Raw genomic sequence first — 25019 nt, 5'->3', positions numbered from 1 at the left:
GAAAGGAAAAATGAAAGTATTCAACCCAAGGATTTATAAAAACAACAATAATAAAATCCTTTAAAATTCAAGATAAAGAAAAAAATAAAGGTAAAAGTGAAACTAAATGAGTTAGAATATAGGAAAATGTAAAAAATTAATTCAAGAACTTATTTTTAAAGAACAATGAAATAGACAAATCTTAGAGAAAGTAAGTAAGGAAAAAAACCTGTGAATAATAAAATTAGAAATAAAAAGAAGGGATTCAACATCAGATAAGGAGGATATAGTTTAAACATAAAACAACACTTAGCAAAATTTTAAGTTATAAATTTGAAAACTTAGATGAAATGATCTCCTGGATATACATTACAAAATTTAGAAGCATTATTAAACCTAAATACACTAATCACAGCCAAAGAAATTAAGGAAGAAAAGAGGGAAAGAATTCCCTCCAGAAAAAAGAATGTCTAGGCCTATAAAACATTATAGGGAAATTCTTTCAACTCTTTCAACAAGGAATAGTTAATTATTATGCTTCAATAAACATTTCAAAACACTGAAAAATCTGGAAAGTGTGTCTAATTTACTTCACAGAGATAACTCTGATGGCAAACCTGAAAAAGACAGCTCAAATAAAGAAAATAATAAACCTATCTAAATTATTAACATAGAGAAGAAATCCAAACACAGATAACAGAGTATCAAAAGAATAACCCAAATAGGATTTAACTTAGAATGAAAATGTTTTATGTCTCAGTATTTGAAAAATCCACAGTATATCACATCTATCAGTTAAAAAAGAAAATCCAAATGAGATTCTAAACTGATTTTAAAAACACAATAAAATTTGACAGCTAGTCCTTATTAAAGAGTGATCATAAATTTAGGAACTCCTTAACAATAATAAAATATTTATTTCAAACAGTCAAAACCACCTGTGTGAATGAAATACTAAGGCAATATTATTAAACTCGGGAACAAAACAGAGATATAGTTTATTGCCAATTTAATTTAATTTTTAACTGGAAGTTCTGACCAATTCAATACCATACATATAAAAATAAGATACATAAATACTAGAAGGGAGAACACAGATTTATAATTATTTGTAGCTGATATAATTATACTCCTGGAAACTCAAAAGAATAACTCAACTAAAAATTATTAGAATTGATGTGAGATTCAAGAAACCTGCTAAGTATACAAAGGAGATACAAAAGCCAGTAGCTTTTCCATATAGAAATACTATCCAGTTGGAAAATATAATGAACAAAATTGAACTACAATAGTAAAAATTAACAATGATGACATTGAAAACCTCTATTAATTGCCTTGGAATAGCTTTATGAGAATGTAAAGGATCCATACAATAAAACCTACAAAATGTCACTGACAAATATAAAAGGGAATTTGAATATTAAGTTCTATGACAACAATGTCAGTATTTTTCAAATTAGTTTGTATGCTCAATATACTTTCAATAAAAATCTCAATAAGTTTGTTTTCCAGAATTTGACATTATTATTCCAATGTTTACTGAAAGAATAATTAAGTTATAAACAGCAAAGAATGTGAAAAGGAATGGTGAGACAGTGGCCCTGCCAGATTTTAAACCATTTTAAAAAGCAAGTACCAATAAAACAGTGTGGAACTGACAAAAGAACAAATGGGTAGATATACAAATCAATTGCACAGAATAGATATTCTGAAACCGTATTATATATAAGAACTTAATCTATGATTTAAAAAAGCATCACAAATCAGAAGGGAAAATATTATTTAATAAACTATGCTGGGTTAATTGGTTATTTAGAAAAAATAAATTTAGAGATTTACTTCAAATTATAATAAAAATAATTTTAGATGGATAAATAGGTGTAATTAGATATAAATACAAAGCTATTATTAAAACTAAAAAAGACTAGAAGCACATAAAAATGTTCAGTAATTTTAGTCATCAGGGAAATATAAATTACCACTATAATAAGTTACCACTGCACACCCAACAGAATGGCCAAAATAAAAAAGACTGACAACATCAAAAGTTGGCGAGAATGTAGAGCAACTAAAACTCTCACGCATTGTTGGTGGGAGTGTAAAATGGTACAGATACTTTGGAAAGAAGTCTGGCAGTTTCTCATAAAACTAAGTTTACATGTATTCTATGACTCAGCAATTCCACCCCTTGGTATTTCCCCAAGAGAAGTGAAAGCATATGTCCTCATAAGGACATGCACAAGAATGTTCATAATGGCCCCAAAATGGAAATAGCCCATCAATAGAGGAATGGATAAACAAACTGTAATACAGACACAGAATGAAATGTTACTCTTGACAACCAAAAGAAACTCCTGAAACACACCAACATAGAAGAATTTTTGAAATATTATGTTGAGTGAAAAAAAACTTTACACAAGAGTTCATGCTATAAGATTCCATTTATATAACGTTTTAAAACAGGCAAAACTAACTGACAATGAAGAAACCAAACACTGGTTGCCTCTCAGGTAGGGTAGGAGTAAGGATTTATTGGGAAGGGATACTGAGAAACTTTCTGGGATGATGTTAATTTCTCTCTCTATATATATTTTAATAGCTTTTTAAAAGATATTCACATGCCATATAATTCACTCATTTAAAGTATAAAATTCAGGGGTTTTTAATATATTCATGTATGTGTGCAACCATCAGTTCACATGGAAACCTACCCTTTTGTAGGTCTATGCATTTGTCATTTATCAAAACTCACTGAATGATCCACTTAAGATTTGTACATTTCACTATAAATATGTAATATGTGTAAATTTTAGAGTTTATTAGGAGGAAATATGAAATAATTTTCAAAGTTCTATATGGAAAAGTTCATTCTTCAGAAAAGAAACTATTGATTGATTTGATTACTTTAAATCTAAAAACCTTTATGTGTCAAAATATATGAATATAACCAGCATTAAAATGTATATATCAAGCCAGAGGAGGATTTTTATTTTTTTTAAAGTATTAGACAAGGGGGTTTTGTCTATACATTTGATGTTTGTGTAAAACATTTTATAGCATTGCAAATACTAAGATAGCAACAGATGTATGGGCAAAGGCTCTGAGGAGAAAATTCATAAATAGGAAATAAAACTTGATAACAAACATGGGGGAAATTTCTTCATGTTTACAGGATTTTAAACTGAAATTACATCAGGAATAATATATATATCAAAGGTTCTAGGATTTGTATGCTCTGTATATCCCTTTGAGAAATGCTTTTATTCTCCTTTGAGAAAGGATAAAGTAAATAAGAATGGCTATGCACAAAGATTTAGCTACAAGAATGTTTATTGCATTACTGTTTGTAATATTGACAAATCAGATATTACCCAAATGTTTATTATAGAGTATAAATTAAATAAATTACAGTACAAAGATAGTAAATTAATTTAGCACTCTTGCACAACCATTTAAAATGATGTTGTAAAATACTTAATGGTGTGGAAATATGTTTACATCTTGAGTTTAAAAAAAAAAAGAAAAAAGGCTAAAACTTCCTTGATGCTGTTAGGCTAATCCATTCCTTTATATCCCTGCTATTGACACACAGGCATTTAGCTCCTGTTAACTTTCTCCCTGTCCTTTCCCATTTCCCTTTGGAAGCCGTTCTGGGAAGAAGAAATAGGCTGGTATCAGAATTTGAGGGGAAAAAAAAAAACTTAAAAAATGAAAACAAGAAGAGTGTAAAACACTGTTTTGGTTAACCATTTTTTTTTAGTTGAAAAAAGTATATGTGCACATGGTTAGAAATTGGAACAGTCAAAAAATGTGTGTACTAAAAAGTCTCTATCCAGTCTGAGGTGTCTTGAGTAGTTTTCCTTATCTTCTAGATACTTTTTTAGAAAGACACCTACTAAAAGTGAAAAAACGAAACACAAGAAAGAGGAAAGAAGGCAGGGAGGGAAGCAAAGATGGAGGGAGTGAAGGAAAAATAGAGGGAAGTAAGGAAGGGAGAAAGATATAAAGAGGAAATATGGATGAAAATCAGAATGAGTTTATTCTGTGAGGGTTCTAAACAATCGAAGTTTACTTTTGAATATACGTTAAATATTTGGATCTCAAATGTTCAGCAATCTGCTATTAACTCAATACTACTATTACATAAATATTAAATTATTTATAAATATTTATAAAATAAATAAACCAAGACCAAAAGTGAGGAGCCTTTTTACTTGGGATGACTTACGGAACAGTGACTGTGTCATCCAAACTCAAATTAGGGTTCCTAGGCTGACAAATATGAATGTATGAGAACAGAGAGTAGAGGATGTAAAATCAAGACTGTCTTGGGCATGCAGCTCTGATATAAAGGGTGGTGGAAGCTCAGATCCTTAGAAGCGCCCTCAGCCTGGATTTACCCCACTGGAGAACATGCATAGGGCAGAAGTGCCAAATGACAGCCACTGGGAGCCCACACATTTTCTTTCCTGGCATCATCTTCAGATGTTCAGGATGGAGCCACATAACCTGATGCTCTTTTACAACCATTTTGAATTGATTAGCTGGTAATGTACTGGTTTATATTTACTTCTTGAAGGAAGCCTAACAATATTATTTTAACAAGTCGGGGGAGGATTAGTCAGTCAATCCAGGTGGTCCACAAAAATACACACCTGGGCCTCTCAGTTGAGGGCAAGTTAGGGTTTCAGTGTGTTTCTCCCTGAGGGCCACTGCTTTTTCCAATGATGCAAATGTAGAACACTCAAAGGTCATGTTTTCAAGGGATAAGATTTGATAAAATTAACTTTTACTTCTTCATCCAAGATGTTCCTAAGTGAACAGGAATATTTTTGTGCATGATTAAGTTTGGTAGCTGTTATTTATGAATAATTTATTTATAAATGAGCTTATAATTAGTTCATGATGTTTTCTTTTTACATTAAAAACAAAAAACCTTATTGACCAGTCATCATGTGAATGCCACCTGCTAGAAACCATAAGACGGTTTATGAGATGAGAAGGAATGCTTGGAAGGAAAGCAACATGGGAAGCAGAACAGAAGGAAGGAGTTAGCTTAGGGATGGAGGGAAGAGGGTGAAGAAGGAGACAAAGTTGGAGAAGCCAAAGCAGGAATGGAAAGAATAAGAGAACAGAGCTATCCTTGTAAGCCCCTCTCAAAATTCAGAAGTATGTTCTTGTATGTAAAATCCAGTGGTGTTTTTCCCATTTAAAAAAAAAAAAAGCAGGATTAATGTTTTCTAATTACCCCTTTTCTTTTGTATCTTTAAGCATGATCTGGGTGGAACTTTTATTTTTCAAGGGTTTACCCTGTCCAACTACTTGTCTTTCACCTGCCATCACAATGCCCCAACCAAGTTGACTTTATTCTTATTAAATATCTGCAGTGATGATTTCAGTTCAAGATTTAGCAGGTGAAATTAAGTCTGACAGTTCTCCTGATGTACCTCCAACATACAAACAAATTAAAATCACTGCCAGGTATTTGAATGAGCATTTTCTAAAGGGGTTTCTGAGCCGAGTGTTATACTTCCATCTGGTTTTAGCAGTTAGTCCCAAAGATGTGAGCAGTTATTTTTCCTTATTTTAGTGCTAGCAACTTAGAAGATGAGTCTCCAAGCGTGACCCCACTTGCTGAGTCCCCCAGCCCTGAGCAGGGGGAACTAAATTCAAGAAGATAAAATCAGGAAGACCAAATAAAAAAGGGAGCAGAGCTCTATGTTCAAAGCTCTTATCTCATTCATTAATTCTGCAAATACTGAGCACTCACTTACTATGCACAAACTCCAGGCGAGACACTGGGGGTAAAGGGGTGGGCAGACACTGTTCCTGACCTCCAGAGCTCAAGGCTCTTCCTCTGAGGTAGGCAGAGCAAGTATTATTAATACTCCCATTAAAAGAATAGGAAACAGAGGCAAAGGACAGGCACAGCTTTGAAACAGGACTAGAGCTCAGCTTTTCTCTCCCAAGGTCTAAGTAGCTGGCTCACTGTACTCAATGGCTCTCAAACTTTTCTCTCACTAATTAGACAAAAGAGCTTTAAGAAGGTATTCACACTCCACCATGGGCTTCTGCTCCCCATCTTTAAAATTCGGGAAATTATTTGTGTCTCCATTCCTGTCTTAGAAAGAGTAGCCCATTTCTTCACATAACTTTAGGCTATTATTATTATTACTAACACTGGTAGTAAATCAGCTACAAGAAATAATTCGCTGAAATCTTCAAACCGATCTTTCCCTAGAGTTGGTTATATGAAAACTAAGACTATGAAAAAGTTTTTTTTTTCTATATAAAATGATCAGACATCCAGGTATTCAGATAAAGATGCTAGATGTGGATCCTTCATCAAGGAACTCTGAGTTCACCTGCCTTTCACGAAATCTGAATCCCTTCCAAAGAAGAGGAATCCAGAGAGAAAGGTTCTTCCTGAGAACATTGCCTTCTTCCTTCACTCAGTTCAGCTGTTAGCAGCAGCTGGTTCCTTCACTGTGCTAAAATGCTGGCTGCCTTGTAAACATTCTCTCTAATACCGCGCATTACTCATAGTTTGAAAATCACTTTGACTCCTGAAACATAATTATGTTAATGTCAGATGAGTCAGCAGGGGGACAGCATGCTGCTCCTATGGCAGCCGCGCCTTCTGCCAGCCTCTCAGCGCCTGGGGCTTCAAAAAAAAAAAAAAAATCAAAAAGAGAGAAACCCCCTTTTGGTGGGAGAGAAGAGAAATTACGCTTATGGCTCAAAGAACGGCTTCAAAGGAATGGTCGACTTCATTTTCGTTGCAACATGAAAGGGAGAATCGAAGTAAAACCGCTAACCCTAGGTTAATCCGTTTACGTGAAGAATAAACAGGAATTTGGAGAGTTTCTCTAGAGGATCTGTGATTTTCCCGCAGGGATGAGTTGAGACAGGTCACTCTGGTGATGTTAGTTCCAGGGCTCCGCTCAGAGCTGTTTTTACATCACCGTAGGAGGTGATGCGGAGCAGCCCAGGAGGTGCGGGGGCAGCCCAGGAGGTGCCGGGCGCAGGACCGTCACCCTCGGGCATCCACAGGAAATGGGAGGGGGTTCATTTGCACGGGGATTCCAGACGCTGGCCCGGCTCCCCTTGGCCTCTTTGCTTTGGCGCTGTGCCCACTCAGGCAGGGCGACCCCTCAGACAAGAGTTTGCGGCCACTCTCCAGGGCTGTTCTCAGCATCATTTACAACCTCTCAATTGTTTCCCCTCACCAAGCTGCGGGGAAATGAAGAGGAACCGAGCAGGGTGGAGGTTTTCATGGCCTGGATGACCACATCCCCACCTCCCCCTGCTCCTGGCCCTGGTCAAGGTCCAACCTGCCAGTAACCCCAGCGGTCCCCTTCTCAGCCTGCCTTACCACCCACTCTTCCGCCTCCATCCCCTTCTCAGCCTGTCTTACCGCCACCCCTCTCCCCTCTCGGAACTCAGGAAGTCATTTAAATGCATTGACAGGCTGCCTCCGAAAGGCTTCCAGATTCATTATCTCGCCTATGTCTTGTAATGACCTCTATTTTATAAGTGGGGAAACTGAGGTTCAGAAAAGGAGTGTCCTTGTGCAAGGTCGCTCAGTGAGTGGCAGAACCAGATGCTTAGACCTGGGAGTGCTTTCTACTCTGCCAACAACAGGGTAAGGAATCCACACTTGGAGGACTGGAGAGTGCCAGTTAGGGTCGAAGGGACCCCAAGAGCACATATTTTTACAGGCAAGACAAGTAACCAAAATCTACAAAGAGTCGGTGACTTGCCCAAGGTCACATAGCTCAGAAGTGACAGAACCAGCTGCCAAACAGTATCTCCTGACCACTGGTCTAGGGCTTTTTCTCTCTAGCGTCTTTACTTCCTCACTCAACTTACTCCAATTTAGACACAGGAAGAATCTGCTCTGCCCAGTTAATCTAGGCATCTGGATTGCTGATGCAAAGCATTCTGTTCCCAAAGAACAAGTTCCTGCAAGAGGCAGAGATGTCATGGAGGAGAATTCACTGGAAGGAAGGGGTTAACCACATCCAGTGGCTTTCTATTATGATACAACTGATCAATACCCCAGATTAACTACAGCAGGATACCCTCAAACCATGGCTACAACTATGTTTGTTTTAAAGGTTGAGACAACATCATTGCCTTATGGGGTACTGATTTGGCCCCACTGTTGTTATGCAGTCTGTGAGGGGCAAAATACCTAATCCAACCTAGAGATTCTGCAGCACCCTAACTCCAGGCCTTTTCAATCCCCTTCCCTCAGACTGCTTCTTTGGGTGCCATATAGACATCATGCAGCTGGTGCACAGAACTCACATTCCCACCGCTCTACAGGGTGGCACTGACCCTCGCCATGGTTAATCTGGTTCTGGTGGGTATCCCTCTAGCTAGAGCCTTCCTGACCAAACACCTTTCTCCCATGGCATTTCCCCTGCTTGGCCCCAAAGACAAAGAAAAATCAAGACTCACATTTTTGGGTGAAGTGCTGAAAATCCTTAGGAAGCTGTGGAACACTCTATTTAGAAGAGGATTTCTCCTCTTGTCATGTCTCCCTGTCTGGTCCCATCCAATTTATCCTTGAAGCATGGTTGGCCAACAAAAACTGACCCCGCCCCCTGCCCCCCAAAGCAACCAACAGCTGTTACTATATTGAGTGGCAATATGATTTCATATCATAGGTGACTAACCCAACGAGGCTTCCCTGCGAGCCATCATCTAAATATGACAGCCTTCCATCATCCTGACCTTTTCACAGGAGAAAGCTGAGTGAGGGGCTTGGGCTCAAGTCCCCATCTGGTATTCTGTGGTCAGCATCTGTGACCGAGCATGTGAGGCACACATGCCCACTCCCGCACAGATCCCCTCCCTAGTAGAAGGTCACTTTCACTCCAGACAGCTTTCCTCCACTGGCATGACTTTGAAATTAGTTAGCCATTAGAATGTTTAATAATTACAGTCATTAGGGAGGATTTGGGGAGGGGAGTTGTATATACTTACTTGTATATTCCAGGTACTGGGTTAGATACTTCATGTATAGTTTTTCATTTACTTTTCTCTGAGGAAGATATTACAATCCTGTGGAGTTAGAGAAACTGAGATCAGAGGGGTTAAGTAACTTTCCCAAAGTTACAGAGCTGGTCGTGGTGGGGCTCAGATTCTGGCCCAAGCCTCTGTGACTCCAAGGTGGAGTGAAACCTACGTATAGAGGGTTTTATCACCTCACCTGGATTTTTTAAAAATAGGCTTTATTTTGTAGAGCAGTTGCAGATTTATAGCAAAACTGAGCAGCAGGTGCAGAGTCCCCATGTGCTCCTTATCTGCCCTCACCAGCACTGTCCCCGAGTAGATGTGCCAGAGTGGTACATTTGTTACAATTGATGAACCTACACTGACATATCATAATCTCCAAAGTCCAGAGTATATATTATCGTTCTCTCTTGGTGCTGTACATCCTGTAGGTTTGTGAAAATGCATAAAGATATGTATCCACTATTGTGTGTCATACAGAGTAGGTTCACTGCCCTAAAAATCCTCTGTGCTGTGCCTATTCATCCATCCCTCCCCTCCAACTCTTGGCAAGCACTGACATTTTTTACTGTTTTCATAGCTTTGCCTTTTCCAGAATGTCACATAGTTGGAATCATACAGTATGTAGCCTTTTCAAGTTGGCTTCTTTGACTTACTGATATGCATTTAATGTCCCTCCATGTCTTTTCACGGCTCTATTGATTTATTCTTAGTACTGAATAATATTCCATTGTCTGGATGTACCATAGTTTATTTGTCCATTCATTTACTGAATCACCTGGCTTTTAAAACCTCATCTATTGTGGTTCATATTAAAAACAGAGACAGCCTGGTCCTCTTCTGGACCTCATACCTGCCTCCTGACCCCTGCTACCCACTCAGCACCTGTCAGCGGGCACCCCTGTGGCATCCCTTGTCTATGCATCTTTTCAGCAGCCTGGGAACCAGCTGTTCCTCCAGGATGCCCTCTAGGGTGGTCTGAGGAGAGCTCACACAAGCACATCTGCCATAAAATCAGCACATTTCATTTTCCCTCCATGCCAATTGTGCTCTCAAATTTGCCCTCCAGCCCCCAATACAGTCATTTCTAATATGTGTCACCAGTTACCACACAGGTGTTCTTTATTTTTATTCCATCTGTCCATCCAACCATCCAGCCACCCAAAAGTATTTATCGAGCACCTATCTACAATATTTTGGTCCTAGATGGTAAGTCTTTAGAGGACATTAAATATGTCCTCTGTAAGGACACTAATGTAAGTTTGCATGGAGTTTTACACCCATCACAACACTCCACTCCATTAATAAATACTTTTTGATGGGATGTGTGTGTTTGCATGTGAGTGAGGCGATAAAAACAAACATAGTGACTAAAAATAAGCCTGTGAGACTATTTGAATTAATGATTATCATCAAATTATAATATAGTTATATTCATTTATTATATATATAATTATAATTATAAGATTATTATTATAAAAAGCCTTAAATAGGACTTTCTGTGTTTTAGTGCTTTTACATGAATGGTAAACCTACTTGTTGCCTGAAAAGGCTTTACAGGCTGAAATAAAAATAGATTAAAGAAAGTTTCAAATAAATTCCTGGAGGGCAGATCTATAACAAGTTATTAAAGTGGAGTTAGGAATAACTAGGGTGCATTCCTAACCAATGAGAATTATGTCACGAAGGATAAGTGCATAATCCAGCCCAACCATCTTAGCGGCTCCACTGGAGGCTGGTGCGCAAGCAGGACAGAGCTCAGGGCTGACCCCACAGCCATTGCTAAGCAGTCACTATTGACTAGGGGTCGTCCAGGGCCCCCTGAGCTTCCACTGCACTGGGAGCTTGCCCGATGGCTTCCCCTGACCCTCCACCTCTGTCAGGTGAGCAGCTGTGTGTTGTCTCATGTCTCCGCCAACAGAAGAAGCACTTTGCTTTGTGTCATCCAGTGAGTCACTACCTCGGTTGGGAACAGACCTAGGATTCTTGCTCCTTTCTTTGCTGGGGCTATTTGCTGGAGATCACAATCCTTCTACATTAGTGGCCAGTTACATTTATGGCTCTTAACAACACTTAATGGGGCTTTTAGGATAGGAAAATGATGGGAAGCAAAGGCTAGGAGATGAAAAATCAAAACCTGAAATGACATACAAGATCTTGATTATTGATGGTTTAAAAATGGCAATCTAACTCATCATGCCATTTCATTGGGAAATGGTTCTTGGTTCGGAGGAGGAACCTATCTTACCTATCTTGAGGATGGTTGGGAGAGAGGGAAAAGGGAAAGAGGGAATAGCCAGGGGTCCTCAGAAATTGTGTTCTCCTATTCTGCCCTATGATTTTATCTCTACATTTATTTCAAGTTACCATTTGTCTTCCCTTCCATTGTACATATGACACATTACAGTTTACCATGCACATCTGCCATGCTCACTGTTCCACCAAAGCCCCATAACAGAGGTGTGATCCATCAAAAGAGCAGTAAGCTGGGGGGCAAGTGACTAGGACTGTCTACCTAACAGGCCATGTGACCCCAGGCAGGTCACCTCTCCTGGACCCTGAGACCTTTCGTTGTAAAACAGGGGCTGGCCTTGTTTGCCTGAAGGTCCCATATTGTTTTAAGCTTCCATGTCTGTATGTCCAGTCCCAGTACAGAGAAGCCACTGCCCACAGCTGGGGCTGACTGTGGTTTTCTCCATCTCCTCCCAAGGCTGTGATGGAGCACACACAAAGTATTAAATCACAGGCTCCAAAAAACCTGGAGAACAGGAAGAGGAATGGGCAGTGACTCCATCAGTATGATCGAGGGGACAGGAGCAGGGGACACAAAGAAGAGAGCTTGGTGGTAGCTGGAGATTGGGTATGAGGGGAGAGGGGTCAGTTCTAAATGTCTCTGAGTGGTGAGCTGAGGGAGGAAGGTACTCCTGGTAGATCTGGCATGTGTAGCCTGAGGATGATGTTGAGACACTCAACCAAGGAACAATAATGATTGTCAAAAGACAACAGGTCAGCAGCTCATCCACTTCCAGTACTCAGGCACCATCATTTTCCCCAAACTTTAAGAAGCTGTTGTCTCATTTGTTTTTAGCATGACTGTTGCTGTTCCAAGGAGATTTTCTGCTGCTTTATAGAGGGGATTACGATGGAGGAGAAACAAGGTATTTCTTCTACACTTGGGTAGAACTGGCCGCTGGTTGTCAGGTGAAGATGCATTAAGAAGGATGCCCTCTCTAGTTTCCAGAGAGAAAACAGTCAAGGCTAGTGCAGTGAGTGAGGTGCCTGGGGTGCAAACCTCAAGCAGGCGTTTATTCTTAGGGTCCTGCAGGGAGAGGATGGGCACCAAAGGATGCTCACCTCCTCACTCGCCTTACCCTCCTCCGGGTCCTGAGGCCTGGCCCTCCTGCTCTGGGCATGGGGTTACTTATGGGTTACTTGTTCAGAAGCACTGGAATTGCATTAAAGGGGAAAAACTGTTCTAGGAGCCTCAATATATCCAGAACAAGACATACATTTCACAGTCTGCCTTTATCACCAAAAACGCTGACTTGGAGTCCAAGTGACCTAGGAGGGACTTCTAGTTTGCCATTCTGTAGCTGTGTAACCTAGGGAAACATACTTAATCTGGCTGTGCCTCAGTTTCCTTCCTCATCAGTAAAATGAGGACAGTAACTCCTACCACAAAAAAGAGATAGGATTCAAGAGAGGGGAGAGAGGATAATGAATGTACCTGCTACATAACAAACCTCAGTAAACTGTTAGCTCCCTGTGAGGCTGTGACTGTGCTGAATGGTCAAGCCTTGAACAGGGTTCCTGCCCCTAGAAGCTTCCACTGGCAAGATTAGCATAAAAGGAGAGTTTGGAGACCAGTTCACAAATTTCACCCCCAGAGAGTTAAGTAACTTGTTTCAGGTCACACAACTACTGACAGAATTGGGATACAGCAAAAAAGTGATAAAAGGGCCAAGCTGGTGCAAGTTGATGGATTACATAAATAAATATTCAAACTACAGCCTTTCTCTACCAGGAGACGTGTTAAGTAAGCATATAGGGAGAGGCTGTAAGCAAAGCGGTAGGAAGTCAAGGGCCATGGAAAACTTCCTGACTTTTGGGTCAGGATCAGATACTGGTTAATCAAGGAGGGCTTCCAGGAGGAGGTTCTGGGGCTTCCGGGAGTCTCCAATGAGGCTAAGTTGCTCTCCTTTTTTCATCCCTTTCTCAACAATCAACTCTTCTCAGACTAAGGGATACAAGATGGGGTCGGACTCTGTGGGAGAGTGTATCGTGTCAGCTCCCGAGATCGTTCACGATCCGAAGCATGGTCCCTTTAAGGCATCGAAACTCAGTGAACGTTCTACCGCTGGCCTCGCGGCCTTCCCGAGGCGCGCTGACGTCACCTTTCGGGGAAGCGGCTGACGTCAGCGCGTCCTCGCAGGGTGGGGGCCGGGCCGTGACTCACCCGCGCCGTGCCACTGGCCCGGCTCCACCGAGTGCACGTGAGCGCGTCCGCGCTCGTTGCTAATTTTAGCTCCGGCGGCCCGGGTGGGGTCCGGCGAGGTAAAGTCCCACAGAGGGGACAAGGGGGCTGCGGGCGAGGTTCTTCCGGTCCCTTGCTGCCCAGTCGTCGGTCCTCCTGGAGGACTGGGTCCCGGCCTGAGGTGCTGGGGCGCAAGCGCTTCCCCAGGCCAGGGACTCCGCGTGCCAGCCCATCCCCGCGCTGGTCCTGCCTCAGCGTGGGCGCTCAATAAACGAATCGAGGTTCCTTGCTGGATGGCGACTGGGGACTTCCCAGAGAGGGCCAGGGTTCTGGAAAGTTCCCTGGTGGACGAGGTGCGGTGTAGGCTGAAGTCAGAACTGGAGCGGGGCTCGGCGAGGGCTCCTGCGGGGCGGCGTGGCCCGAGCCCATTGGGACGTCAGCCATCGGTGACCTTCGGGGGGCAGTCATTCAGCATCTCTGGGTGTGATCCAGGGCTTGGCCGGCGTCACCAACAGCGGGGTGGGAGGCTCCTGGGACCCCTACTGATGTGCCGCATCTGAATCAGTAGGGGGAGGGGCAGTGCCCTCGGTGGTGTGAAGGGAGGTGGCCGTCCTGGGATCAGGCTAAGCACAGAGGTTTGAAGGTCACCGGTTGAGCTAACGCTGATGCCCCAAACTCCAGGCGCTCCATCCCGAGTCCCGGGAGAATGAAGGGGACCTTCCAGAAATGAGATAAAAGCTTCGTATTAAAGAAAGCAGTGCCAGACACCTTGTGAAATCGACACTCTCCCGTTCTTTGGAGGGGAAAAGTTCTGGAAAGAAGCACTGTCAGCGTAAAGTGAACTGCAGTTTTGACTTTGCAGACTGGTCTGCCGTGTCACAGTGACCTGCATTTTGTTCTTGGTGTGACATCCTCAGGATTCTCTGGGTTTGTCTCCCTAGGCAGCCTATAAAAAAAAATGTTCAGGGAAACTTTGACCTTGTTAGGTGAAGGGTGTTAGACGTTACTAAAGAGTATTAAATATAGTGAAAAACTGGGGATGTCAAATGGTAGTATGGGAACGTTTGCTAATTGTTGGATTATTCATAATTTGTATTACAAATGTTTGAAAGCTATAACCTTAAAAAAACTTTTCATATGCCCTTTTCTTAGAAAGAAATGATGGAAAGTTAGGTGTGGAGTAAAGGTAGCTTTGGGGATTATAACATGAATGAATGAATGACAGAAATCTAAATCCAAATGTGTAATTTTCATTTGTTTTCCAAAAATACCACATTGGCCTTGGTAAATTGGAAATTTTTTCAAATATAAATATGGAAACTGCAAGTGTTTAGGGCTCTATTCCCCATTCAGTACCCATTTTAACACAGTTAAAAAGGACTGACAGTTTACAGTCTAACAATTGAATACATCCAGAGGTTTGAGTACTGTTTTACAGTGTTCATGTAGCAACAGAAGTCTCTTTGTCCTAATTTTGGACAGTTGCTAGGGCATATTCCTCAATGTAATGCCTATTTTGGGAGAGACTTAAATTGAGCAGGTGTGAACAATGATGAATCATGTTCGCAAACTGAGCTAATTTCCCTTTGTATGGGATATCATTGTGTGTGTATATAATGTATAAGATCTTGAACATAAAGTCCTCAGGTTCAGAAATTAAGGTTTTTAGTCCGGAAAGTGAGTTTTTGCTTTAATAATACTTAACCTTGGAATGGGCCGCCTGCATCCTGAAGACAGCCTGTTAGTGTTTCTATGAAGTCTTCCCTGCCCCCAAGTTGGACCTGCTCTCTTTGAGTCACATCTGTTACTCAGTTATTGTTCACTGTGTTGTGATCGTTTAGGTGTCTGTGTCTCCCACTAGACTAACCTCTTGGGATGTGGATGAGTGTCTGTCTTTGTATCTCTGGCATCTAGAGTAGTGCTAGCATGCAGTAAGATCTACATTTTTTGGAGTGTTTTGTTTCATTGAATAAATGTGGGTTTTCCAGATTGCACATTTGGGGAAAGGAGAGTTTTTTTTTTTTTAAATAGTTGAGAGGATTGGGCTGGGACCTATATTGTTTTTATAGGGAACACAGTTCACTTTTCCAGACCCACCGTAACTTCTCCCTCACTCCCACCACCACCATGAAGAAGGAGCCAAGGAAAAAAAAACCAGTAACCAAACTCTAAATAAATTATTTTGAGATTGAAGTAGTGGGCTGTCCTTTTAAACACAAGATGGTAGAGCTCTGTGTGTCTCTCCAGGCCAGAACTAATCCACACACTGGCATTAGGTTCTTTACACAGAGGACTTAGCTAGTCTTTACTTTAAAAAAAAAAAAAAAAGGAATTTTAGAACCTCCAATGCTTCTGTGGATGGTTAAGACTGGTTACTAAATGGAATGTTCATATCAGAAATAGAATTGATTTCTGCACAATGATATTTCATGGTTGCCCTGAGACAAGACTGACGGATATAAAATGAAGATTTTGTACTTATTCTCTTCCTTAGAATTGTCAAAGAGAGGAGGATTTTTACAATAAAGCTTTACCAGCCAAAACTCTTAGCAAACTGGGATTGATGCCACACTCAATTTTATGAAAGACTGACAGCAAAAATAAGTTGCTATCAGAGATTTAGTTTTGAAAATACATACATAGTATATTACACTGATTAGTAATATTTTCTGTAATAACTCAGGACCACTGCAGCATCCTAAATCAGGTTTAATTAAGAGTGATGTATATTTGGAAGATTTTTAACAAGATTTAAATTAGGGTTTTAGAAAGTGGTTCACCTGAATTTTCCCATGCAAAGAATTACATGACTGTGATGAAACAGAGAAACTAGCTTTCATGAAAATGGGAGAGAAGACTAGAAGGAAAGAACAAGGGACTGCTGTTGGCTAGGTGAAGCTTTGACAATTCCTACTCACTTTCCTACCGCCCTCCGGACCAAGAATACATCTTTAGGCCCTGTTTTACCTGGATTTTTTTTTTTTCTCGAAAGAAAGCCTTCTATAATAATAATAGAAATAATTATCAACAACAACTTTACATTGACTTGGTGGCCTTGATATGTCTGGGAAAATAAAAACAGAGGGTATTAAAGTAGAAATCATAAAAATCTGAGAAGTTTGATGTATAATTTGGTATTATTTTTACAAGCCAAATTCCAGTGGCAGGGAAGTGACTTTGTTTTCTGAAACAGTTATGAGGCTGGGTCCTTTGTGAATACTTTCTTGGGTATATTTGCTTCTATTGATACCTTAATAAAGAGGAGACATCACTTAATTACCCTTTTCTATGTCCTTAATGGTGCTGTTTCTTTTTTAACACAGTTCTGTTGAAAACAATTTTCTTTTTCTTTGCCTTTTTTAGAAGCTGAGCTGCAATTGTGTTTTAGAACACAGCTGAATCTATCAATTAATGAAGCTAGCTGGTAATTCTTTGTCCTGAACTATTAAATGTACAGTTTTTGGCATATAAACAGGATTTATGGTAATATTCTGGAAGTTTAAATTCATTGACATTTTTGAAAAACCTCAGATTGTTATTTTCTGAGATATTAAAAAATACATAGCATTGCCTTTACAACACAATGGTTATAATAAAGGTTTTGTAATCCAAATCTATATTTTTAAAAACTACATTTTTATATTCTATTTTAAAATTGATGTATTTATTGAATTATATTAGTCTAAATTGGATTATTAGCATTATAAATAAGTACAAAAAATTACTAGACTGCTTCACTTACGAAAATAAAATTTGTTTTGCACCTAAATTGTAAATTTTATTTTTTTTTAGCCAGGTAGTTAAGAGTTCAGGCTTTTTCTTTTTTTAAGTCAGGTGTATTGAGGTAATTTATGTGCAGTAAATTCATCCTTTTAGGTACAAAATTCTATGAATTTTGACAAACTCAGTTATATAATCATTACCATAATAAAGACAGAACATTTCCACCAACCAAGAAAGCAAACTTGTACCTCTTTATAGTCAATCTCTTTCCTGAAAATAAAATTTTAAATTACGTTAATGAAATAAGACATTTAAAACCTGAGTGGTACACTGGTTTTTGGGTCGTTGTTGTAAGCTGGATGATAACTTTAGTGAGAAGGAAAATGTAATTGAAACCTAAGATTTTGAATATATTGCTCTAAGATGATTGAGTAGAAGTGTTACAAACAAAACAGAGCAAAGGATTGATTTTACTGTGTTCTATTCCATCTCCCTGATACATGTTTACTTCTCTTTACCCTATATCCATCTCCCCAGATATCTTGATATGCCTAAATCCTAAGTCCTTTTCTCTTGCTAGCTTGTTTTGTCATCTTTTCAGTGAATATTAGAAGTGGAATATTGTTTCTGCCCTCCTGAAATAAGCAACTAGCAGCAAGGGCCATGTCATCTTCATTTATTATCACCATCTCTTTCATACCAAAGAAGTCTAAGTGTTTGTTAAATGAAATTTTTTTTTTCATTTGAATGGTTTCAAGTTGAGCCGAGAGTGATCTGAGAATGACTTGGATTTTCTCAAGTAAATGTTGAGAGTATTGGTAATACTAGATTAAAACATAAAACTCAGTTAAAAACCTTGCTTTTAGAGTTGGGTATAAATTTGAATACTGCCTTTACCTTTGTCATTTAGCTATGAAACTTCAGGCAAATTTATTTCTCTTAACATCAACTTTTCTTTCTATAAAAAAAAAATCACAGTAAAAAATTGAAACAAAACAAAATGCATGTCCCACTCTATGACGAGGAATTTGAGACTAAGGTGCTTGTCACAGTGTTTTCCTCATAGCCCAATTCTTTAAACTTGAAATCTTCAGAAGTTACTTTTGATCAGATATTACAGCTATCCATGTAGAAAAACTGTCTTTTAGAATGCAGATGCAGCTGGCTGGACCTGGTCTATGGGTTCAAGGGAATAATTGCTCTCCTAACTTATCTTTCGATTAATTACAGGTTTTCTTTTTTCTTTTTTTTTTTTTTTCCTCAGAGAGAGGAAAGAAAGGAGAGTGGCAATGGAGAAGAGAAGGGAAACAAGAATGGGGAAATTGAGAAAGGGAGAGGTGTTTATTGAATGCATGATGAATGAAGGGATCAACAGCAAAATATCAAAAAAGTTAGTAATATTGTCCTATCTACTCCATCTTGTCATGACATCTATAATAAAAAAGAGGAAAGAGTAAGAAAGTTACAGAAATAACACAGAAAAAATAGGTATCTAAATGTTTTGGAAAAATTAAGCCAGAACTCTAAAGTTTCTTTTTAAATAGTGTTAATTTGTATATATGACATAGGATTAAGATTCAGAAAACAGTGGTTCAGAGTTATTTCCCTGTTCTGATAATTTCACCAGTACAATAGTATTAGAGCAGCCGAATTATGAACATAATGAAACAGAAACAAAACCATGCCACTTTTTCTTGCCCAGTGAGCACAGAAAAGAGAATTTTCTGGGCCCAGCCAAACTATCAAGTATGAGGGTAGAATAAGACAATTTCAAACAATCACAATCTCAAAAAAATTACTTCTCATTTTCCTTTGTCTCAGGAAGCTACCGAAAGGGGTACTCTATCAAAATGAGGGAGTAAACCAAGAGGAAGGCGTGAGATGCTGGAACCAGGAACTCCAACTGGTGTTATGAAGGAATAGAGGTAATTTTCAAAATTTTTCATAGATTGAAATAAGTTGAAGGAGTGCAGGTGAAAGGAAAAAATAGTCAAGAAAATAGAAGCTAGAAATAAGAAAAAGAGGAATACATACTCTGAGCCTATACAGTTTCAAGAATGGGCTGGCAAATCTGGTCCTTAAGTTTCCTACCATCCAAAGCAAAAGGGAAAATGTGCTCAGCTACAAGTTGTACAACGTCCCTAAGATAAAAACAAAGCAGTTGTTTCCCAAATGACTTATTGTGGACCTCATGAAATGGATCCTTTGCTCTTAATCTTGCAATAGAATGTTGTGTTTCATGTGACAGATTACTATTAATTGGTTCCCCGTTAAACATTCTGGGAGGCTAGAAGGAGGTTGGCAGGTTAGTCTCTCTATCTTCCTGAACAATTTAGGTCTTGCCCCACGCTGCCTCTTCGAAGCAAAACATGCTCTTATAATTGCATTTGGCCATTTTAGGAGGCAGTTTAGCAATGGTCTGGTTACTGGAGCATGTTCATATGTAGTCTCATGCCCCACCCCAAATGGCTCATCAGAGTGTGCCTTCCTACCTTAATTTCTTTTTTTTTTAATTTTATTTTTATTTATTTTTTATTTTATTTACTTTTAAATTTTTATTGGGAGGTAATTAGGTTTTTTAAATTTATTTTTTAATGGAGGTACAAGGCATTGAATCCAGGACCTCGTGTATGATAAGCATGCACTCTACCACTGATCTATACCCTCTCCCCTATCTTAGTTTCTGAGAGACATTTTGGTGAATATACTTTTCTCTAATGCATTGCATTTCCAATAATGTCTTAGTACCTTTTAGACTAGACCTTCTGGCCCTCCCATTAATCTAACTCTGAATACAATCTAGATAGAAAACTTTCTGATGGCCGTGTTTCTGCAACAGGTAATGTCCAGGATATCATGTCCCTCAAGCAGTCTTCCATAGGCACTTATTTCCTGCAACCAGGTTTATATCCATAATTAAGATCGCATTTAGTTAGCAGCTATCAAGTTTGGACTAAGAATTTTCAGTTATCTATCACTTATCATCCCCTAACCACTGATGAGAATTTACTGTACCACCTGAATGTTTCTTAATTTTGAAAAAGTCAACCCATTTTATTTGATAGATTTTCCATTGATTAATGGAAAATCAAGTATAATTTCTATAATTCATTGTATGTTTGCTATTATTTAACATATAGTTCAATAGTTACTGACTAAACTTTGGGAAGAAATTCCGTTTTTGGGGTTTTTTTTGGGGGGGGTAGGTAATTAGGTTTATTTATTTATTTTTTAATGGAGGTACTGGGGATTGAACACAGGACCTTGTGCATGCTAAGCATGAGCTCTACCCCTGAGCTGTACCATCCCCCTCCTAAGAAATATATTTTTAAAATAGGTTTTGAACTAACCTTTAGAAAGATAACATTTTGTGTTATTATCGCTTTTGTGTTTAGAAGAATATGTTTATTTACACATAAATAGCTAAATCTCTGAATCCCAAAATTCAAAACCTTAAAAGTAAACTTCAGTTTGTATAGTATTATTAACTGTTCTCTTCTAGGAAGCTTATTAATAAGATTATATTTCAAAGCAATAAACTGCCTGCCTGCCACTTACAGATCAGTTATTACTATGCTAGCATTTTTTTTTTCGTCTTTAGTAGAGTGTAGAAATGCTTAACTAGAAAATGCCATGGACTCCCACTAGAGTCCATGATAATATTTTCATTCTGACCTGAAGTAAATTACTTTATATTAAATGAAGAGTCAATGAAATAATATTTCTTCACAGTTAAATCTACATTTAGCATTGCTGTAAAAATATATCTAACCAGTTCTTTTATTTTGCATGGCTACTGGTAATTTTTGACTCTTTTTAAAAGTAGGCAAATGTTTTTCTAATCTTGATATGATTTATAAACAATGGTCTCTGACATACTAATTCATGTATTCCTGTAAGTATGACTGTCATAAATTTAGAAATAATTTTTATAAGTGAGAAAATATCACAGACTTTTTTCTTTGTAAATTTTTTTCCAAACTTAGCAAACTATTTTGACTTTAGAAAAATCTATACATTAACAATTTTCAGGAGTGACAACAACAAAATGGTGAAGTAGTAAGCCCTGAACCCTTCTTTCCCAATAAACACACCAATTCAGCAACAATTCATGAAAAGATTCACTTTGTGAGACATCCAGAAACTAATGAAAGGCTCTTACACACTGGGTGAATGCAGAACCAGACTAACCTAAGCCAACAGGGAAATTCAGGATACCCTCTCATCACAGACCCTGCCCCCAACACAGTACCATACAGTCAGGAAGAGACTCCCGGCTCCCAGCTTCTCCCAGGGAAGGGAAGGCATTGGTTTGTTTATCCAGCACCCTAGCTTATGCAAGGGAGTAGAATGATATATTCAAAGTACTAAAGGAAAAAAATATCAACCAAGAATAATCTGCTCAGCAAAACTGTCTTTCAAAAATGAAGGAGAGGTAAAGATTTCCCCAAACAAAAGCTGAGGGAGTTCATGACCTCTAGCCCTACCTTACAGGAAATGCTAAAGGAAATTCTTCAAGTTGAAATGAAAGGATGCTAAATAGAAAGTATGAAACTTTGGTAAAGAGAAAAACATTAAAAATATAGAATATTGTATTATGGTAATGATGATGGATAAATCACTTTTAATTCTAGTCTATGACAAATGAAACTAATAAACGTATACAGAACATTCCACCCAAAGCAGCAAAATAGACACTCTTCTCAGGTGTACGCTGATCTTTCTCCAGGACAAATCACATGTTAGGTCACAGAACAAGTCTTAGCAATTTTAAAAGATTGAAATTATATCAGGTATCTTTTCTGGCCACAATGGAATGAAACTAAAAATCAGTAGTGGAAGGAAAACTAGAAAATTCACAAATACAGGTTTTCCCCACTATCTGAAAATATAGTGTTCCTACGAAATCTTTCGTAAGCTGAAATGGTGTAAAGCAAAGACACAATTACCTTAGAACACATCTTGCTAAAGGATGCACATAAAACATCAAGATAAAGCACAGATGCTCACAGACACAGTTCTGTGGCGGTCTGATACTGAGATGCTGAGTGTAGTTTCTAGGGAAGGAGCTTGGAGGTGTCTTATTCACTGTTTAGGGTGCACACTACCTCTCTAATGGCTCACTGCAAAACAAACAGTGAATGCTATTTTCACTTGTCACCTTTTTTTGTAAAAACAAAAACGCCCTGTGGATTTCTTTTGGTTAGCGAAAACAAGTGCTAATTTAAGTCTTTCGTAAAAGCAAAGTAGTGTAAAACAAACTTTCAAAAAGTGAGAGATTTCTGTATGTGGAAATTAAACAACACACTCTTGGACAATAATTTGGCCAAAGAAGAAATCAAAAAGGAAATTAGAAATACCTCAAGATAAACAAAAATGAAAATAATGTACCAAAACTTATGATATGCAGAAAAGGCGGTATTAAGAGGGAGATTCACAGAGACAAATACTTACATTAAAAAAGAAGACTGATCTCTAACAACCTAATTTTCACTTCAAGGAGTTAGGGAGAAGAAAAAAAAAACTGACTAAGCCCAAAGTTAGCATAGAGAAGGAGATAAGATTTTAGTAGAAATAAACAAAATGGAACATAGGAAAAAAAGAGAGAGCAATAAATGAAACTAAGGATTAGTTTTTTGAAAAGATAAAATTGATGAATCTTTAGATTAAGGGGGAAACAGGAGACTCAAATAGATAAAACCAGAAATGAAAAAAGGGACATTATAACTGATGTGACAAAAAAAAAAAGAAAGTAGTATGAGACTACTATGAACAATTATATACCAACAAACTGGATAACCTAGAAGACATGGATAAATTATTGGAACCATACAACATACCAAGACTACATCATAAAGGAACAGAAAATCTGAACATACTTATCGCTGGAATAGAGATTGAATCAGTAGCAAAAACCTCCCCCAAAAGAAAAGCCCAGGACAAGATGGCTTCATTGGTGAATTCTACCAAACATTTAGAGAAGAATTAATACCAGTTCTTCTCAAACTCTTCTGAAAATCGAAGACTAGGAAACACTTTCAAACTCATTTTACGAGGCCAAATTACCCTGATACCAAAGCCAGATGAACATACCACAAGAAAACTAAATGCCAATATCCCTAAAAAAAATAGGTGCAATAATCCTCAATAAAATACTAGCAAACCAAATTCAGCAGCACAGAATTAAATCTATGCATATACAGATCTTAGAGAAGTTTGTCAAGAATATACAGTGAGGAAAGGATAGTCTCCACAACAAATGGTGCTAGGAAAACTCAATATCCTCATGCACAAGGATGAAATTGGACCCTTCTCTTACACCACACATAAAAATCATCTCAAAATGAATTAAATACTTAAACTAAGACCCCACACTGTAAAACACCTAGAAGAAAAGAGGGGAAAATCTTCATGACATTGGTCTTGACAGTGATTTCATGGTTGGGACACTAAAAGCACACACAGCAAAAACAAAAATAAATAAGTGGGACTACATCAAACTAAAAAGCTTCTGCACAGCAAAGGAAACAACCAACAGAGTGAAAAGGCAACCTACAGAATGGGAGAAAATATTTGCAAACCATGTATCTCCTAAGAGATTAATCTCCAAAATGTATGTGATGGTTAATTGTGTCAGTGTGCCTGGGTTAAGAGATGCCTAGATAGCTGGTAAAACATGATTTCTGGGTGTGTCTGTGAGGGAGTTTCTGAGAGAACTTATTAGAATCAGTAGAGTGAGTAAAGAAAATCCATCCTCACCAGTGTGGGCGGACATCCTCCAGTCCACGGAGGGCCTGAAAAGAACAAAAATATGAAGGAAGGGCGAGTTCTCTCTCATTCTTCAATAAGGCACCCACCTTTCCCTGCCCACCCTCTCTTCCATCTCTAGTTTAGGATCAAAAAGATTTGAGGGACAGTCGTAACTTTCCCACACGTTTCGTAAAGGAAGCGTCTTTACATAGTTTATATATCCATTGAACATTTCCCCCAAGTAAAGATATGTGATTCCTTTATACTGGATTTACAGTTTCATACAATTAATTAGTAGAGGGAAAAGATAAACATAAAACCATTCTTAAAAGAGGGCATTGGCTAAGGATGGAGCAAATATCAGATCACTAGCAATAAGCATTCTGGGGGAGGGGGGGCAGGAGCACGGCCCTAGCACGGACTTGGGAGACCTGGATTCCGGTACTGGTGCCCCTCTGACTAGTTGTGAGACCTTTACTGGTCCCTGGGTCCCTGTTTGTGTCCTCATCTGGAAAATGAGGGGGCTCAGTGACCTTTAAGATTTCTTCTGTGGTTCTGTGCTTCAGATGACTTTTAAATAATAGTGTATTTGAATTGCCAGAACTTAAGCCTTTTTTGCTTTGCTTTATTGTGCCTTCACTTCATCATTGTGATGTAAACATGAGTTTTCAGAATTTCCATTTTTCAGATGGGAGTCTGAGCTGGGTGACTTTGGGTCATATGATAGATTGCCTAACCTCATTTTAGGCGGTTTCCTTAGATCATCATATGTTTAGGAGGAAAACAAGCTAGTTTCTTCAAGACAAGAGAGCTTATTCTACACCAGTATTATATTGGCCTCATCAGTTATTCCCTAACTTTTTCAGCCAGATTAAACTGAGTAATCTCATTTCCCGTATTTCCCCTCCTACACCCAGGCTCTCTTATTTGCAGTGCTTTTTTTAAGAACAACTGCAAAGTAAAAATCCCTGTCCATGCTTCATGGTATGAATTCTTCTACAAGGAATTCCCAAGTTTTGTTCCCTTTCCAGTATTAGTGCACTCTTCTGGATTCTTATTGTTTACCCAC

General features: G+C 38.7%; 1 long non-coding RNA gene across 5 annotated transcripts in view; it reads left to right on the top strand.

The window, feature by feature from the left end:
* LOC116285228 (uncharacterized) overlaps positions 1-25019 on the top strand; it is a 112212-nt gene that overhangs the window by 64012 nt on the left and 23181 nt on the right. For 2 of the 5 annotated variants that reach the window (XR_012063500.1, XR_012063501.1), the window contains one exon: positions 19022-19125. This is a non-coding gene — a long non-coding RNA (uncharacterized lncRNA). Of the gene's footprint in view, positions 1-13440; positions 13558-18464; positions 18591-19021; positions 19126-25019 lie in introns of those variants that run through there. The other 3 variants (XR_012063502.1, XR_012063499.1, XR_004194872.2) reach the window with 3 other exon arrangements.

This window comes from Vicugna pacos, chromosome 23 (assembly GCF_048564905.1).
Source record: "Vicugna pacos chromosome 23, VicPac4, whole genome shotgun sequence".
In the NCBI taxonomy this organism is placed as follows: domain Eukaryota; kingdom Metazoa; phylum Chordata; class Mammalia; order Artiodactyla; family Camelidae; genus Vicugna; species Vicugna pacos.
This window is presented reverse-complemented; position numbering and strand designations above follow the sequence as displayed.